This window comes from Lolium perenne, chromosome 3 (assembly GCF_019359855.2).
Source record: "Lolium perenne isolate Kyuss_39 chromosome 3, Kyuss_2.0, whole genome shotgun sequence".
NCBI lineage: Eukaryota > Viridiplantae > Streptophyta > Magnoliopsida > Poales > Poaceae > Lolium > Lolium perenne.
In genome coordinates this window covers 342,689,086-342,697,904 of record NC_067246.2, presented here as the reverse complement: position 1 = coordinate 342,697,904, position 8,819 = coordinate 342,689,086, and positions in this window count along the sequence as shown.

Below are 8,819 nucleotides of genomic sequence, written 5' to 3'. Positions count from 1 at the left end.
ATTGTTTGCAGAAAACAGTAGAACAAGTATTGCAGTAGATTGTATTTCAGTAAAGAGAACTGGACCGGGGTCCACAGTTCACTAGAGGTGTCTCTCCCATAAGACGAACAGCATGTTGGGTGAACAAATTACAGTTGGGCAATTGACAAATAAAGAGAGCATGACAATGCACATACATATCATGATGAGTATAGTGAGATTTAATTGGGCATTACGACAAAGTACATAGACCGCCATCCAACTGCATCTATGCCTAAAAAGTCCACCTTCAGGTTATCATCCGAACCCCTTCCAGTATTAAGTTGCAAAGCAACAGACAATTGCATTAAGTATGGTGTGTAATGTAACTAGTGACTACATCCTTGAACATAGCACTAATGTTTTATCCCTAGTGGCAACAGCACAACACAACCTTAGAACTTTACATCCTTTGTCCCAGTGTCAATGCGAGCATGAACCCACTATCGAGCATAAGTACTCCCTCTTGGAGTTACAAGCATCTACTTGGCCAGAGCATCTACTAGTAACGGAGAGCATGCAAGATCATAAACAACACATAAGCATAACTTTGATAATCAACATAACAAGTATTCTCTATTCATCGGATCCCAACAAACGCAACATATAGAATTACAGATAGATGATCTTGATCATGTTAGGCAGCTCACAAGATCCGACAATGATAGCACAATGGGGAGAAGACAACCATCTAGCTACTGCTATGGACCCATAGTCCAGGGGTAGACTACTCACACATCACACCGGAGGCGACCATGGCGGCGTAGAGTCCTCCGGGAGATGATTCCCCTCTCCGGCAGGGTGCCGGAGGCGATCTCCTGGATCCCCCGAGATGGGATCGGCGGCGGCGGTGTCTCTAGAAGGTTTTCCGTATCGTGGCTCTCGGTACTGGGGGTTTCGTCACGGAGGCTATTTGTAGGCGGAAGGGCAGGTCAAGAGGCGGCACGGGGCCCCACACCACAGGACCGCGCGGCCAAGGGGGCCGCGCCGGCCTATGGTGTGGCCCCTCCGTGGCCCCTCTTCGTCTCTCCTTCGGACTTACGGAAGCTTCGTGAGAAAATAGGCCCCCTGGGCTTTGATTTCGTCCAATTCCGAGAATATTTCCTTACTAGGATTTCTGAAACCAAAAACAGCAGAAAACAAAGAATCGGCACTTCGGCATCTTGTTAATAGGTTAGTTCCAAAAATGCACGAATATGACATAATGTGTGCATAAAGCATGTAGATAACATGAATAATGTGGCATTGAAGTTAAGATATTATCGATAAGTCGGGGTCGTCTGAGCATCCGCAAGCTTAGTTACGCTCGTCCCGAGCGAGGTAAAACGATAACACGTATAATTTCTGGAGTGACATGCCATCATAATCTTGATCATACTATTTGTAAAGCATATGTAGTGAATGCAGCGATCAAAACAATGTATATGACATGAGTAAACAAGTGAATCATATAGCAAAGACTTTTCATGAATAGCACTTCAAGACAAGCATCAATAAGTCTTGCATAAGAGTTAACTCATAAAGCAATAATTCAAAGTAAAGGCATTGAAGCAACACAAAAGAAGATTAAGTTTCAGCGGTTGCTTTCAACTTGTAACATGTATATCTCATGGATATTGTCAACATAGAGTGATATAATAAGTGCAATATGCAAGTATGTAGGAATCAATGCACAGTTCACACAAGTGTTTGCTTCTTGAGGTGGAGAGAAATAGGTGAACTGACTCAACATTGAAAGTAAAAGAATGGTCCTCCATAGAGGAAAAGCATCGATTGCTATATTTGTGCTAGAGCTTTGATTTTGAAAACATGAAACAATTTTGTCAACGGTAGTAATAAAGCATATGCATCATGTAAATTATATCTTATAAGTTGCAAGCCTCATGCATAGTGTACTAATAGTGCCCGCACCTTGTCCTAATTAGCTTGGACTACCGGATCATCACAATGCATTGTTTTTACCAAGTGTCACAAAGGGGTACCTCTATGCCGCCTGTACAAAGGTCTAAGGAGAAAGCTCGCATTGGATTTCTCGCTATTGATTATTCTTCAACTTAGACATCCATACCGGGACAACATAGACAACAGATAATGGACTCCTCTTTTATGCATAAGCATATAACAACAATTAATAATTTTCTCATTTGAGATTTGAGGATTGTTGTCCAAAACTGAAACTTCCACCATGGAGCATGGCTTTAGTTAGCGGCCCAATGTTCTTCTCTAACATATGCATGCTTAACCATATGGTGGTAGATCTCTCTTGCTTCAGACAAGACGGACATGCATAGCAACTCACATGAAATTCAACAATGAATAGTTGATGGCGTCCCCAGTGAACATGGTTATCGCACAACAAGCAACTTAATAAGAGATAAAGTGCATAATTACATATTCAATACCACAATAGTTTTTAAGCTATTTGTCCCATGAGCTATATATTGCAAAGGTGAATGATGGAATTTTAAAGGTAGCACTCAAGCAATTTACTTTGGAATGGCGGGAAAATACCATGTAGTATAGGTAGGTATGGTGGACACAAATGGCATAGTGGTTGGCTCAAGTATTTTGGATGCATGAGAAGTATTCCCTCTCGATACAAGGTTTAGGCTAGCAAGGCTTATTTGAAACAAACACAAGGATGAACCGGTGCAGCAAAACTCACATAAAAGACATATTGAAAACATTATAAGACTCTACACCGTCTTCCTTGTTGTTCAAACTCAATACTAGAAATTATCTAGACCTTATAGAAACCAAATATGCAAACCAAATTTTAGCATGCTCTATGTATTTCTTCATTAATGGGTGCAAAGTATATGATGCAAGAGCTTAAACATGAGCACAACAATTGCCAAGTATCACATTACCCAAGACATTTATAGCAATTACTACATGTATCATTTTCCAATTCCAACCATATAACAAATTAACGAAGGAGAAACTTCGCCATGAATACTATGAGTAGAAACCAAGGACATACTTGTCCATATGCTACAGCGGAGCGTGTATCTCTCCCATAAAGTGAATGCTAGGATCCATTTTATTCAAACAAAACAAAAAAAACAAACCGACGCTCCAAGAAAAAGCACATAAGATGTGATGGAATAAAAATATAGTTTCAGGGGAGGAACCTGATAATGTTGTCGATGAAGAAGGGGATGCCTTGGGCATCCCCAAGCTTAGACGCTTGAGTCTTCTTGATATATGCAGGGGTGAACCACCGGGTGCATCCCCAAGCTTAGAGCTTTCACTCTCCTTGATCATGTTGCATCATACTCCTCTCTTGATCCTTGAAAACTTCCTCCACACCAAACTCGAAACAACTCATTAGAGGGTTAGTGCACAATATAAATTGACATATTCAGAGGTGACACAATCATTCTTAACACTTCTGGACATTGCATAATGCTACTGGACATTAGTGGATCAAAGAAATTCATCCAACATAGCAAAAGAGGCAATGCGAAATAAAAGGCAGAATCTGTCAAAACAGAACAGTTCGTATTGACGAATTTTAAAATGGCACCAGACTTGCTCAAATGAAAATGCTCAAATTGAATAAAAGTTGCGTACATATCTGAGGATCATGCACGTAAATTGGCTTAATTTTCTGAGCTTCCTACAGGGAGGTGGACCCAGATTCGTGACAGCAAAGAAATCTGGAACTGTGCAGTAATCCAAATCTAGTACTTACTTTTCTATCAACGGCTTAACTTGGCACAACAAAACACTAAACTAAGATAAGGAGAGGTTGCTACAGTAGTAAACAACTTCCAAGACACAAAATAAAAACAAAATACTGTAGTAAAATAAACTCATGGGTTATCTCCCAAGAAGTTCTTTCTTTATAGCCATTAAGATGGGCTCAGCAGTTTTGATGATGCACTCGCAAGAAATAGTATTTGAAGCAAAAGAGAGCTTCAAGAGGCAAATTCAAAACACATTTAAGTCTAACATGCTTCCTATGAAGAGGAATCTTGTAAATAAACAAGTTCAAGAAGCATAATGCAACAAGCGTAGAAAGATAAAACAAGTGTAGCTTCAAAAATTTCAGCACATAGAGAGGTGTTTTAGTAACATGAAAATTTTTACAACCATATTTTCCTCTCTCATAATAACTTTCAGTAGCATCATGAGCAAACTCAACAATATAACTATCACATAAAGCATTCTTATCATGAGTCTCATGCATAAAATTATTACTCTCCACATAAGCATAATCAATTTTATTAGTTGTAGTGGGAGCAAATTCAACAAAGTGGCTATCATCATATATAGGAGGCATATTGTAATCATAAAAGAAAATTTTCTCCTCGATGCTTGGGGGACTAAAAAGATCATGTTCATCAGAGCCAGCTTCCCCAAGCTTAGAATTTTCCATAGCATTAGCAACAATGGTGTTCAAAGCATCCATAGTAATAGCATTCCCATTAGCATGCATATAAAGTTCCATGGGTTTTTTAATTCTCTCTTCAAACACATCATGTCCTAATTCAAGATAAAGTTCAAAAAGATCTCTCATATTTTTGTTGTTTTCCATTATGCTTAACTAGTGAAATAAAAACATGCATGATATTAAGTAAAGTAAAACAAGTAACTAATTTTTTTGTGTTTTTGATATAGCAAACAAGATAGCAAATAAAGTAAAACTAGCAACTAATTTTTTTGTATTTTGATTTAGTGCAGCAAACAAAGTAGTAAATAAAACTAAGCAAGACAAAAACAAAGTAAAGAGATTGGGAAGTGGAGACTCCCCTTGCAGCGTGTCTTGATCTCCCCGGCAACGTCCGTTGGGAACCCCAAGAGGAAGGTGTGATGCGCACAGCGGCAAGTTTCCCTCAGTAAGAAACCAAGGTTTAATCGGACCAGTAGGAGTCAAGAAGCACGTTGAAGGTTGATGGCGGCGAGATGTAGTGCGGCGCAACACCAGGGATTCCGGCGCCAACGTGGAACCTGCACAACACAACCAAAGTACTTTGCCCCAACGAAACAGTGAGGTTGTCAATCTCACCGGCTTGCTATAACAAAGGATTAACCGTATTGTGTGGAAGATGATTGTTTGCAGAAAACAGTAGAACAAGTATTGCAGTAGATTGTATTTCAGTAAAGAGAACTGGACCGGGGTCCACAGTTCACTAGAGGTGTCTCTCCCATAAGACGAACAGCATGTTGGGTGAACAAATTACAGTTGGGCAATTGACAAATAAAGAGAGCATGACAATGCACATACATATCATGATGAGTATAGTGAGATTTAATTGGGCATTACGACAAAGTACATAGACCGCCATCCAACTGCATCTATGCCTAAAAAGTCCACCTTCAGGTTATCATCCGAACCCCTTCCAGTATTAAGTTGCAAAGCAACAGACAATTGCATTAAGTATGGTGCGTAATGTAACTAGTGACTACATCCTTGAACATAGCACTAATGTTTTATCCCTAGTGGCAACAGCACAACACAACCTTAGAACTTTCTCACACCGTCCTGTGTCAATGCAGGCATGAACCCACTATCGAGCATAAGTACTCCCTCTTGGAGTTACAAGCATCTACTTGGCCAGAGCATCTACTAGTAACGGAGAGCATGCAAGATCATAAACAACACATAAGCATAACTTTGATAATCAACATAACAAGTATTCTCTATTCATCGGATCCCAACAAACGCAACATATAGAATTACAGATAGATGATCTTGATCATGTTAGGCAGCTCACAAGATCCGACAATGATAGCACAATGGGGAGAAGACAACCATCTAGCTACTGCTATGGACCCATAGTCCAGGGGTAGACTACTCACACATCACACCGGAGGCGACCATGGCGGCGTAGAGTCCTCCGGGAGATGATTCCCCTCTCCGGCAGGGTGCCGGAGGCGATCTCCTGGATCCCCCGAGATGGGATCGGCGGCGGCGGCGTCTCTGGAAGGTTTTCCGTATCGTGGCTCTCGGTACTGGGGGTTTCGTCACGGAGGCTATTTGTAGGCGGAAGGGCAGGTCAAGAGGCGGCACGGGGGCCCCACACCACAGGACCGCGCGGCCAAGGGGGGGGCCGCGCCGGCCTATGGTGTGGCCCCTCCGTGGCCCCTCTTCGTCTCTCCTTCGGACTTCTGGAAGCTTCGTGAGAAAATAGGCCCCTGGGCTTTGATTTCGTCCAATTCCGAGAATATTTCCTTACTAGGATTTCTGAAACCAAAAACAGCGTAAAACAAGAATCGGCACTTCGGCATCTTGTTAATAGGTTAGTTCCAGAAAATGCACGAATATGACATAAAGTGTGCATAAAACATGTAGATAACATCAATAATGTGGCATGGAACATAAGAAATTATCGATACGTCGGGGACGTATCATCCCCCGAGATGGGATTGGCGGCGACGGCGTCTCTGGAACTTTTCTCGTATCGTGGCTCTCGGTACTAGGGTTTTCGCGATGAAGGCTTTAAGTAGGCGGAAGGGCAGAGTCGGAGGAGGCACGGGGGCCCCACCCCACAGGCCGGCGTGGGCCCCTCCTTGGCCGTGCCGCCTTGTGGTGTCGGCCCCTCGTGGCCCCACTTCGTATCCTCTTCGGTCTTCTGGAAGCTTCGTGGAAAAATAAGACCCTGGGCTTTTGTTTCGTCCAATTCCGAGAATATTTCCTGTGTAGGATTTCTGAAACCAAAAACAGCAGAAAACAGCAACTGGCTCTTCGGCATCTTGTTAATAGGTTAGTGCCGGAAAATGCATAAAATGATATAAAGTGTGTATAAAACATGTGAGTATCATCATAAAAGTAGCATGGAACATAAGAAATTATAGATACGTTTGAGACGTATCAAGCATCCCCAAGCTTAGTTCCTACTCGCCCTCGAGTAGGTAAACGATAACAAGGATAATTTCTGAAGTGACATGCTATCATAATCTTGATCAATACTATTGTAAAGCATATGAGATGAATGAAGTGATTCGAAGCAATGGTAAAGACAATAATTAAACAACTGAATCATATAGCAAAGACTTTTCATGAATAGTACTTTCAAGACAAGCATCAATAAGTCTTGCATAAGAGTTAACTCATAAAGCAATAAATTCTTAGTAGAAAGTTTTGAAGCAACACAAAGGATGATTAAATTTCAGCAATTGCTTTCAACTTGTAACATGTATATCTCATGGATAGTTGTCATCATAAAGCAGTATAACAAGTGCAATAGGTAAACATGTAAGAATCAATGCACACAGTTGACACAAGTGTTTGCTTCTAAGATAGAAAGAAGTAGGTAAACTGACTCAACATAAAGTAAAAGAATGGCCCTTCGCAGAGGGAAGCATGGATTACTATTTTTGTGCTAGAGCTTTTCTTTTGAAAACATAGAAACAATTTTGTCAACGGTAGTAATAATTCATATGTGTTATGCATAAGACATCTTATAAGTTGCAAGCCTCATGCATAGTACACCAATAGTGCCCGCACCTTGTCCTAATTAGCTTGGATTTACATGGATTATCATTGCATAACATATGTTTCAACCAAGTGTCACAAAAGGGTACCTCTATGCCGCCTGTACAAAGGTCTAAGGAGAAAGTTCGCATTGGATTTCTCACTTTTGATTATTCCCAACTTAGACATCCATACCGGGACAACATAGACAACAGATAATGGACTCCTCTTTAATGCATAAGCATTCAACAACAGATAATATTCTCATATGAGATTGAGGATTGTTGTCCAAACTGAAACTTCCACCATGGATCATGGCTTTAGTTAGCGGCCCGATGTTCTTCTCTAACAATATGCATACTCAAACCATTTGATCATGATAAATCACCCTTACTTCAGACAAGACGAACATGCATAGCAACTCACATGATATTCAACAAAGGTGAAATAGTTGATGGCGTCTTCAGAAACATGGTTACCGCTCAACAAGCAACTCATAAGAAATAAGATACATAAGCTACATATTCAATACCACAATAGTTTTTAAGCTATTTTTCCCATGAGCTATATATTGCAAAGACAAAGAATGGAATTTTAAAGGTAGCACTCAAGCAATTTACTTTGGAATGGCAGAGAAATACCATGTAGTAGGTAGGTATGGTGGACACAAGTGGCATAGTTTTTGGCTCAAGGATTTTGGATGCACGAGAAGCATTCCCTCTCAGTACAAGGCTTTGGGCTAGCAAGGTTGTTTGAAGCAAACACAAGTATGAACCGGTACAGCAAAACTTACATAAGAATATATTGCAAGCATTATAAGACTCTACACTGTCTTCCTTGTTGTTCAAACACCTTTACCAGAAAATATCTAGACTTTTAGAGAGACCAATCATGCAAACCAAATTTCAACAAGCTCTATGGTAGTTCTTCATTAATGGGTGCAAGGTACATGATGCAAGAGCTAAAACATGATCTATTTGAGCACAACAATTGCCAAGTATCAAATTATTCAAGACAATATACCAATTACCACATGAAGCATTTTCTGTTTCCAACCAAATAGCAATGAACGAAGCAGTTTCAACCTTCGCCATGAACATTAAAAGTAAAGCTAAGAACACCTGTGTTCATATGCAACAGCGGAGCGTGTCTCTCTCCCACACAAAGAATGCTAGGATCCGAATTTATTCAAACAAAAACAAAAATAAAAGCACACAGACGCTCCAAGTAAAGCACATAAGATGTGACGGAATAAAAATATAGTTTCACTAGAGGTGACCTGATAAGTGGTCGATGAAGAAGGGGATGCCTTGGGCATCCCCAAGCTTAGATGCTTGAGTCTTCTTGAAATATGCAGGGATGAACCACGGGGGCATCC